Genomic DNA, 11,990 nt, shown 5'->3' on the forward strand with positions numbered 1-11,990 from the left:
AAAGTACCCGCACTCTTTTTTTACGAAGCCACGCTGTTGTAACATGTGCTGACACGTGCTGAATGTGGCTTGGCATTGTCTTGCTGAAATAAGCAGGGGTGTCCATGAAAAAGACGGCGCTTAGATGGCAGCATATGTTGTTCCAAAACCTGTATGTACCTTTCAGCATTAATGGTGCCTTCACAGATGTGTAAGTTACCCATGCCTTGGGCACTAATGCACCCCCATACCATCACAGATGCTGGCTTTTGAACTTTGAGTCGATAACAGTCTGGATGGTTTGCTTCCCCTTTGGTCCGGATGACACGATGTCGAATATTTCCAAAAACAATTTGAAATGTGGACTCGTCAGACCACAGAACACTTTTCCACTTTGCATTAGTCCATTTTAGACGATCTCGGGCCCAGAGAAGCCGGCTGCGTTTCTGGATGTTGTTGACAAATGGCTTTCGCTTTGCATAGTACAGCTTTAACTTGCACTTACAGATGTAGCGACCAACTGTATTTAGTGACAGTGGTTTTCTGAAGTGTTCCTGAGCCCATGTGGTGATATCCTTTAGAGATTGATGTCGGTTTTTGATACAGTGCCGTCTGAGGGATCGAAGGTCACGGTCATTCAATGTTGGTTTCCGGCCATGCCGCTACGTGGAGTGATTTCTCCAGATTCTCTGAACCTTTTGATGATATTATGGACCGTAGATGTTGAAATCCCTAAATTTCTTGCAATTGCACTTTGAGAAACGTTGTTCTCAAACTGTTTGACTATTTGCTCACGCAGTTGTGGACAAAGGGGTGTACCTCGCCCCATCCTTTCTTGTGAAAGACTGAGCATTTTTTGGGAAGCTGTTTTTATACCCAATCATGGCACCCACCTGTTCCCAATTAGCCTGCACACCTGTGGGATGTTCCAAATAAGTGTTTGATGAGCATTCCTCAACTTTATCAGTATTTATTGCCACCGTTCCCAACTTCTTTGTCACGTGTTGCTGGCATCAAATTCTAAAGTTAATGATTATTTGCAAAAAAAAAAATGTTTATCAGTTTGAACATCAAATATGTTGTCTTTGTAGCATAATCAACTGAATATGGGTTGAAAATAATTTGCAAATAATTGTATTCCGTTTATATTTACATCTAACACAATTTCCCAACTCATATGGAAACAGGGTTTGTATATTCCAACCGTTTACTTGTCGTTAAATAAAAAACAGAAGGTGATCTACGTGACCCAGAGACACAAAGTGAAAAAAGCAACAGTTAGAGGCTTTATTGTGGATGAATGCATGATAAGAAGAATTTAAGTCAATGCCTTACAGTGTTTTAAAATGATGGCGCGCACCAACAAATGGTAAAACTGGAAAGTGGGTCGTTTATGCTCTACTAGGCCTGGGCGATATATCGATTTTATCGATGTTCAAGTTTTTTGTTGCAGAAGTTTTAAAGAAATAAAAAAAATGCTTTTTGCCCCTCAGGAACTTCCATAGCTTGTGCCTTCCCTTTACTTCCTTAGCGACACATAGCTTATCCTAATGCTAAAGAGATCGAGACGTTTGTTCCAAAGAAAAGTGTTGTCAGTACTTTGGTTTTGCAGCAACAAGTGTGCAACAAATTACTGCACCGGCAAAGTTTATTTTAAAAAAGACAGCAGCACAACTAAATTATTACAGAATCTGAAACCGAAGCCTTCAGCCGAGTGTGGGAAATACAACTCGTTACGGGCAAACAAGACCATAACAAACAAAGGGCTAAAAAGCAGCATGCTATGGTGGGATCATATATGATGTCAAAGAAGCACAATGCACAGAGCGATCACTAAACCGATCGCTCTGCACACCGCCAAGATTTGTGAATCAATGTTTTACTTGATTATTTATTCACATACAATGTATAGTATTTTTTTACATAGGTATTTTATTCAAAATATAAGTTTTAAGTTTGCCCTTTATTGATCTCAATGTTGGAGACTATTATTTATTTGCATGCAATGTGCAATGCCACATTTTCGTTAACAGAAGTATCAATACAGAAGTTAACCAGATTAATTTAGTTCTCTGAAAATGATTCCATAAAAAGTACAATCTATATCTGGTCTAAAAAGAACAACATTAAATTAGAATTTTGCTAAGAGTAAGATGCAATGTATGCAGTGTCATTTCAATCTACTGGTTTCTGATAAAATTAAAAATTAAAAACTTGTTTTGAATCATCTCTGTCATTTGTATTCAATGGTTTCTTTAAAAAGTGTGAGGGAAAAAAATTGGGAGAATCGTAGATCGAATTTTTGGTGAAAAAATCTGAGATTTTATTTTTAGGGCATATTGCCCTGAACACCTTTCCTTTCAACTGTCCATATGAAGTAAACATGTATGAGATCAATCTGCCTCTCCAAAGGAATAAAAGCCACATACCCCCATTTTAGCAAGGCTCTCCAGAGACAGGCTCCTATTCATAGAGCCTCTGAATGCTTTAGCTGTTTCCAACCACGCGGTCCTTCACTTGGCAAATAGGACTCCTTGGAAAAAAAATACCAGTGAGAAAAGATCTATGGCTATAGTCCAGCCTTTGGATCCATGGTCATCTGCTTCGTTACTCGATAGCCAAAAAACAGACCCGTTTGTCATCATTTTTGGATCTCCACCTGCATTCACTCATCCATTTCATTCCTCAAACAATGACATGCCAGTTAACTTAAATGACGCATTGAATTTTGGGAGACTGCCAGTAGAAGACTTTGTAAATGTCTGCCACTGATTTTTATTCTACTTAAAAGCTTTGAACGGCACCATCAAGTCATTGCATGATTTAAAAGAAAATCCATGAGAAGATAAGGATGCTATGTTTAGATTCAAGTATGATGACATTGTCCTCTTCAAAACATTCTCCAAATAAGTTGTTTGGAATTTGAGACTTTCGTGACGTACTGTGCCTTAGTTAAGTCAGCGGATATCTCCATACATGGTAGAGGTTTACCAGAAGAGCTTTGCCCAAGTCCGACATTTTTAATCCGTTGTAGTCAATAAGTTCCTTATTTTTCTCTATCCTATTGTTGTGGGGCAAACTGGCTTGTACGTGCACATGCATGTAAAAAAAAAAGCATATAGTTCTAATTTATATTTGTCAGTAGACGCGATATGAATACTACAAAATGACTGATGGGGAGAAGACACAGTCTAAGGGAGCTTGGCCTGGAGGAGAATACTGGCACGTAAATAAGACGGCCCACAAAACAGCGCATTATGAAGAGACAGTCAGAAAGCGACTTGAAGTTGGTCTGTGAAACAAAATCTATGCAAAATGTAGCAAAAAGCACCACCATTACATGTTATTAAGACCACAAGAAAGTGTTTTAAATATAGAAAAAAAATCATAATATGACACCTTTAAATGTTACAGAAGTTTTATAGGTTTGGATAACAAAACACATATTTAACAGCAAATAAAACAATGGCACCTGGTTAAAACTGAGGTTGGGGGTGGGAGAAACCCCCTCCCCCATCCTTATTTATCCAAATAACCACTTAGGTATTTATTTAGTCAATCAAAAGAACTGAGCTGATACAAAAGTCAGTTTTTACAAAAATCCCTTGAGAACATGTAAAAAGGGAGGCAAGTCTATACAAATGACAAAAAAGGCACTGACTGGAGGAATAGAATTCAATATCTACATACAGCAACCCATGTTAGTTTAATGAGGCAATTCTAGCAGCCAAATGTCATATACGCAACAGGAAATACAAGTCTCATTAACAAAACTGCAAACCTCTTTGACCTTAACTTTTCACTAGCCAGGTTGGGAGCCGAGACTTACTCTGCAGCTATAGCTAAAACACACCCACAACAGTCTGGCACAATCTCTAAATGTGCGCCACATCAACACTTATGTCTCCATCATAGTACCCATTTGAAATTATTAATTGGAGGGGAGTGTGTTTTTGACCGTGCTAGGACCTTTTATCGCGTTGCTGAAAAGCCTGTGGAATCTCCTCCTTCTGAAAAGTTAAACTGAATTTTTGAGGAGAATTGAAAGGTGTAGGCCTCGAAAACGCGAACTCAGCCACCTCTGCTACCACTAGGGGTTGCTGGGAGAAGGGCCCCTCAGCAGTGATGGGGCTCAGTCTCTGCGAGCCAGATGGGCCTCAAGGGAAAAGACGGTCCAGAGAGCGGGGGACTCTCACGAATGTCAGGAAAGTTTCCCACAATCTAACACATAAACAGATTCACACAGGGCAGCAAAAGAGACTAAGGAGAAGGAAAGGAAAGGGAGGGAAGGGTAGGAATGAGGAAGATGTGGTACTTAACAATAACAGAGGCCAAGAGGGTTCATGCTCAGCAATGTTGCTTGTGAGGAGGCCCGTAGAAACTTACTAAGCTAACACTGTTATGTTTATAAACGTATGCTGTTTTACAGTTCACATCCATAATACCCACAAATAATAAGAAAAGTTTGTTCGTCTATGAATGTTCCCAGTCATCCAGGTCATTGTCATCTCAGGGCATTCAATCGATTGCAACTGGACTGTTTTGTTTGTCTTCCGTCGCTAATCCGAGTAGACTTCATCAGTTCGTGTTCATAGACTTAGATTGGTTAAATGTAGTCTAGCGGCTGGTGCCAAAACCCCACATGTTTATACTCCAAAAAAACAGGAGGGTGTGCCCGGGCAAGGATGGCTTCGCCCTATCGTAGTGAGAAAAACAACTGTTTTGATGCAAACGAGCAATCCTACTGTCCAAAGCCAACGACAGTTGTTGAGGTGTAATTTCTCCTCGTTGGCATTGAGGTATTGTCTGGCAGAACGATCGCTGTGGATCGACTACTACCAGTCCAAAATAGTCGGAATACCCCGCGTAAGCATTCCATTCAGTTATAAGTCATAAGTTTGTTTCTTTTTACAAGCAGTCTTTTATTGAGTTTCATTTATGAAGGGTATGTATCTCAGGCCAGAGCTTATCCTTTTGTCTCCACTCTCCACTTCGACTGATGTTCTTCTATATTATTCTACTTACTTCTTGAGAAAAAATGTGATATGCATGCTTCCTTTCCAGTGGGTCACCAAAAGTCTTCCAACTTCCTTATATAGAAGAAACCCCTGAAAGCTGGATATTATAAATAAGAAGCAGGAATGCAGAAAGACAAGAAATAAACATTGCAGCTGCCCTGTTATCTCTACCCAGCTGTGCACTTTAGAGGCCAGTCCTTCAAAATGATGTCACACAGGCACGCAGTGTTAGTGATAAAATAAGGTTCCTATAATTTGACAGAGAGTAAACACACTAAATGTAGACTGTAAGTTTATAGGTCACTTGCTATCCCAACTGCCAAATGAAATTAATGCTGAATGGCACAGTTCTAAAATTAACAGTAGCTTAGTTGTAACTTCCCAAATGTAAACAGATAATTTGGCTTTATTATTTAGGCAGGTCCACCTCAAAGTGGGAGAACGGATTGTAACTTTCTGACTTCTAACACAACTTTGGGCAAATTAACTTCTAAATATAGACACGAGCCTCACACTAAAATGTTTAGGAGCATGACATCTTAAAATGCTGTTGGTTTTAGTTGACCTCAAGATAATATAGGATTGTTGGTTTTGAGTATTGAGAAGCACAAGGCCAGGTCCATCTTGATAAGCTCAGTTCAGTGGCAAAGCGAATTTTAGATGCGGAGTTGAAGGGGAACCTGTTGGCAAGAGAAGACTGTTGGGTTGACGCTATGGAGGTTTGTTAAATGGTTCCACATGTGCTCCAGATCCCAAGTGAAAGAACTGCTTTGTGCTCAGCGAAGTAACACACGCAGGTCCCGAATAGAACACCTCCTCATTACCCGTCCTTCACCCAGTCTGTCCCCTTCCCTTTACTGACAAAACCAATGTGGTGTTTTCTCTGTAACTCAGGGTAATATTAGCTCAGTATGAGGGGCAGTGGCAGACGGTTGGGATGTCCTATTCTCAACCTTCCCCCTGCAGCCTATTGATGGAATCTAATTGCCTGTGACTCCATGGAGACATGGGACGTCAACAACAAATGCAACAAAAATAGTGGGGGTTTAATGTGGGAAATGCACTTTTTTTTGGCATTTTGCCTATCGTTCACAATCCTAATGAGAGAGATGACAATGGATGTTATTTTTTACTTTTTATGCATTCTAAATAATAAAAAAATGCAATCAAAAGTCCACTTACAATGAAGCCTATGGGAGCGGCTCAAGTCTGCCTATAAAGCAGTAAATATACATGTAATGTAGCAAAGAGCACATTTATAATAACATGTAATATTTACGTATTTTGACCATTTTAAGCATACGCTCTGCATGAATTTAAAAAACACATCACAACATTTTATTTTTATTTTTTCTTCGTCACTGATTAGTACTTACTGCTGACTTCATGAGAGCCAACAAACATAATAAAAATGTGCAATGTCTGCTGTCATTAAGATGCCACCTATTGGGATGTTGATTTATTACCATTTAGATGAAGAATGTCTCATAATTCTCACGAAGAAACGGGGGGCGGGACCAAGCGTCTTTTTGTGTTGTTCTCGCCGTTTCCGGCTCCTAATTGGCTGTCAAAGTGTACCAATTTGTTGGAGTATGTCCTCAGCCATCTACTTTAGAGGCCTAATTTATGATCTACAATAAACTTCCAGGGAGCAAGGAAGTGAGGAAACACATCGTCAGTCGATCATGTCAACATTGGCACGTAAGCGTGTGATCACAGAGCCGCTATAAATAGTGTGTCTGCGTCAGCAAGCGCTTATAATAACAATATCACTAATAGTTGGTTAATATTCAAGTCACAAACATTTAGTATTTTGCCGCTTTTTGGATGTGTTTTTTATTGGGTTTTATGGGCGGAATAGAGGACCACCCATTGGCTCCACTGTAAGCAGACTGAACTGAGGTTGGACCTGGGAGGGTGCGGTCACTTCAAGTAGGAAGCACAGGTGACTGAGGACTTTTTTTCAATGATGCTTGTCACATCTCCTTATTTATTATATTTCTTTTATGAAGTTTGATATTGAATTTCGATGTATTTTTGTTGTCTAGCCCAATAGATGAGAATTGAACAAAAAGACATCAGGCACAAATAGTGTCCTGTGGTTTTCCTGCCAGCAGAATACTTACATTGTGGGTGCCCAGCAAATTTATTTCATACCAAAACCATTGATTTTAAGTTATTTCCAAACTCAATTATCTCTGGTGAAAGGGCAAATAACTATCGAAGACATAGAGGAGAATATTAAGTGTGCACCTGTTCCCAAAGTGTTTAGGTCTAGAGACTGTGAATCCTTGCAAACTTAATCTAAAATGCTACTTCTTCTGCTGCCTATGCTGTAGGGTGAGGAGAAATCATGGTGAAACCAAGACCTAAATTGCCTCTAATTTATACCAGAGGTGGAAACATGCAAGTCTAATCAGAGTATAGGCGGTAAACTACTGTTTCCAAGAACACGGCACTGACTGTAATGTGAAAATGTGTAGCTTACAATAAATGACCATAAATGACAAAGACCAGAACTCAATGTGTTTAGTTTATGATAAAAATAGCTTTGATTAATGAGGATTTGAATTGACCACATGGCCTGGAACTCTCCTTTCTGTACATCTGGAATAAAAGGAGGGCACCCAGTGGTAATGAGAAGAACTAAATCTACTTTATAAATAAAGTTGATTTGATTTGATTTGATGAGGGCAGATTGAGGGGCACGAAAGAAGAGTAAAATAAATGTTGGAAAGGATTTATTGCTATGTTTTGTTATAGATTACAATGTAAAAGGACATTTCCCTATTTCAGAAAAGACCGGGACATATGGCATATGTTAGGATCATTTAACTTCACAGCTGGTTAAGTAACGAGCTCAGCTGATGCCCAGAGCCGTCGCCGTATCGAAAATTCCTGCCATGCAGCACTTCCTCTATAACTCAGGTATGTCCCAGCAGACAACAGTCACTCTACTGTCTAGAGGAATCAGACCAGAAACTGTTCTAGCCACCCATAAACAAGCCCTGCACACAGATGCCTTTCGTTCAATATTTTGCATAGAAAATTAAGAAAATAAAGTTCAGTTCATTTTTAAATGATCTCAGATACATTAAGGCAGGCTGTATTCTGTATTTATTCCAGTGTCCTCAATAACTCTAGTTAGCTTGAAAGAGGCTGATAGTAAGACAGTTTTCACCCAAATTTACAGCGATACATTTCCCTTTGCTTGTAGATTAAAGCATAATCAATGAACTACCTGTAACATAACATATTCCTGTTTTCTTTACTGACTGATTTTTACTGATTATCATGTTAAACCCCTTAAAATATAATAACGTAGGCCTCTGACATTTATAAATCTTACTTCTTTTTTTTTCTTGCAAACATCTGTGCAGTGTGGTCTGCAGAGTGGCGCTTACAGTTTGACAGCTGGATGCCGAGAATACAGAAAGAAGTGCACTTACATGCTACATGGAGCCAGGTCTAGGGTTGTCTTGTGCTACAAAAATAAAGCTGTGGACAAACCAGTTTCCCCTTTTTTTCCATGTACTGTACTCATAAAGCTTAAATCAGGCCATTGGGGCGGGTTAGGGTTGGACAGAAGGTCATATCCACCACCTCTGACTAAGGACTAGGAGAAGAGGGCTTTAGGGGACAGTGAGGGGGATCACTTAACAGACACAACATGCGGTGTCTGGAATAGGATTACGCACAAACAACTAATTACTCCCAGACTTTTTTCTTCGCCCCTGTGCCAGAAACTCTGCAGTAAGCATGCAAGCCGCCTGCCTCGCCACCACAGACAGGAAGAGCAGGCTGAAAAAATTATTAGCAAGATATCATATGCATATACTGTGCCTAGTACTAAGCTGATGATTTATATGATGATAGAATCTGTACAATCTGTATGTAGCACACACTAGGCCTATATGTGAATTTACCTAAATCGTCACAATCTTCATTGCCTCAGATGTAACCAGCACATACTGTAATCAAGGATTTGTTCTTGGTAACAACACACTGCAACAAAATTAGTGTGCGCACATATTTTCAGCATATTTTGCTAGGCTTAGTTCAAGCCCTCTCTAAACTGCACTTTCACCTAGAGGCCCTTTTCGGTGGTCAAAAATGCAAAGCTTTAATTTGGCCTTCATTGAAAGGGAATAAGCGGTAGAAAATGGATGGATGGATGGATGAAAACAAGCCCTGTACATAGTTTGTGTTGCTGACGCTTTTTGTGTTTACATTTTCTAAAAGATGTAAAGGTGATTGAAATAACCAATGCTGCATCAACAGCCTTATTTCCATTAACCAATAAATACTGTATCGTTCAAGTCGTTACGCATTTTTCAGTTTTTCCATTGCAAAAACATAATAGATCAACATCTATACCACATTATACCAAATTTGTAGCTCCCTTTTGTGGGTTACCAGTAAAGAAGTGTGTCATGATACTCTTGAAACATCATTTCCCTGAGTGTGGAACCCTAAGAAAACAAGAAACGACATGTTTAGAAATTGTGTGGCTTGTTTACGGACAGTGTCGCATGTTTATTTCTTTGACATGTTATATGGTATGATGTCACACTCCTGCAGCCTACATTCCTCATGCAGGAGGAATCACAAACATGTTAACGATGTACGTGATGAACGAAACTGATGTTGGCCGCTTGGTGAAAACACTGTTTTCCAAGTATCACATTGATGGCTCAATTCCCTTTACGGTAACAAAAGGAAGGCACAAGACATACTGCAATCGGTATTGGTCAATTGTACATCTTCACGTCAGGAATGGAATTGAGCACGAAAACACATTTCTTGAACACTCTTTTTTATCGCTCTTTTTCTTATTTGTTCCTGGTGAATTTGTTGGTGGATTACACTGTTCCATGCTGTTGCGATCCGACCTGCACACTTCAAGGTGAAGTGCAAAACTCATTTGGGCATGATTACATTCCAAATCATATGGTGTCACACTAAACTGAATATGACCACTTAATAGAAATGTGGGAGAACACTGACCCTGCACCCACCTTCCCTCTTAAAAGAACCCTTTTTCAATCCTGCTAACATATGCCACCTCTTTGAGCTGAGCAAGACTTCCAAGTCATTATTCTCCCCCCAGAAATGTGCACAGAACCAACATCTCTAATGTATCCTCTTCAGTCAGCAAGGGTACAGCCAGAATCAGCCCACATCAGCCAAGTAGCATTGTTACTCTTGGATCAGACCTATTTTTCTTTCCTCCCTCCCTTCGGAAACGCGCAGGTAGCTGGAAGAGGATTGCATTCTCTAATCAAAACATTGGACTGAAAAATGCACCAAACTGATACAACAGATGCTCCATTTAAACTGGAGGATAACCTCCCGGTTTCATAAATAGAATTGTACAGGTTTAAAGCGTCAAATGCTTGGAGTGTGGAATGTAGGTGTAGTCAGGGACATGCAAACGGATGGCTTTTCAATAAATCCTTCCATCATTGATGTCCATTAACATAAGCCTGCGGGCTTCAGTGAGTTGCCTATTGATGCCTATAAAGAACAGTGTAAAAACAGTAGCATTGCATTGTCAGATCACCTACTCTCAAATAATTAGTGTGTTAGAATGTTTAACAGCCGAAACATTACCTATTGTTAACCTTTGAAGATCATCCGGCGCATACACGATAATCACAAGAAGCACAGTCTTGATCCAGTAGGTGGAATGTGGCAGATGCTAAGTGCAAAGCTGTGTGTGTAAGGATGAGGAGGAGGAGAAGGGGACAACTGTGTGCTTGGCATGGTGCTCTGCTTGTAAAGCCTGGTCAGCTGAGCAAGAGGACATAATGCCGCATCAATGCCAGATGTTCAGTCGGATTAAATAGCTCTTGATGCCTTCCCATCCTCTGACTTACAATTTGAGATTTGAGCCCTATGGTGGCTACCAAGTAGGAATACATCTACCATTGCTATCATGTTATTTTTGGAACCATATAAAGCAGAAACTAAGCGACTCAGAGACCTCTCTTCCAGCACCATCTAGATTCATTCTGTGACGGATTAAGACAGAGATACGGTTTTATATTGCATTATGTACGCCTGCACAATCTAACGAGATCCAGTATATGGCAGCTGTAGCATAAATTTCCAATCATCCATCAAGTTTTCTACTGCTTATCCTTTTTAGAGTCACAGGGAACTCAAGCCTATCTCCGCTGACTTTCAGACAAATGACGGACTCCAACCTGGACTGGTTGCCAGTAAAACACTTGGCAAAGCAACCATTCGCACTGTCACTGGACGGAAGTCAGACATGTCATCCAAGACAGATTGCAAATTACAATTTCAAAATAACACTCACTTTAAATCAATACAAAACATTGCAAACTGCAGCCACAATAACAAGCATTGTTGAGTTACAAGTCTGTCTCTTGACTGTCAATCAAAACTGAGCATTATCGGTCTAAATGGATACATAGCTTGTAATAGGCTTCAATAATATGTGTTCAGTTTTTTATACTTAGATCAGTTTTAAGTATAACACATGTAGGGGCAGCACGTTGGAACAGGGGTTAGTGAGTCTGCCTCACAATACAAAGGTCCTGGGTTCGATCCTGGGCTTGGGAATTTTCTGTGTGGAGTTTGCATGTTCTCCCCGTGACTGCATGGATTCCCTCCGGGTACTCCGGCTTCCTCCCACCTCCAAAGACATGCACCTGGGGATAGGTTGATTGGCAACACTAAATTGGCCCTAGTGTGTGAATGTGAGTGTGAATGTCGTCTGTCCATCTGTGTTGGCCCTGCGATGAGGTGGCAACGTGTCCATGGTGTACACCGCCTTCCACCCGCATGCAGCTGAGATAGGCTCCAGCGACCCCGAAAGGGACAAGCGGTAGAAAATGGATGGATGGATGGATGGATGGATGGATACATGTAGGTTGTGTTTTTAGCCACATCTACCTAAACAATAAACCTAGTCAAGCACCAGTCTCTTTAAACTGTACAAGCATTGTACAGTGAATTTAATGT

General features: G+C 40.2%; 1 protein-coding gene across 2 annotated transcripts in view; it reads right to left on the reverse strand.

Moving 5' to 3' along the window:
• Positions 1-11,990, reverse strand: part of daam2 (dishevelled associated activator of morphogenesis 2) — a 166,739-nt gene that overhangs the window by 154,050 nt on the left and 699 nt on the right. The gene's annotated exons all lie outside the window — the stretch shown is intronic.

Source organism: Nerophis lumbriciformis, linkage group LG08 (assembly GCF_033978685.3).
Source record: "Nerophis lumbriciformis linkage group LG08, RoL_Nlum_v2.1, whole genome shotgun sequence".
NCBI lineage: Eukaryota > Metazoa > Chordata > Actinopteri > Syngnathiformes > Syngnathidae > Nerophis > Nerophis lumbriciformis.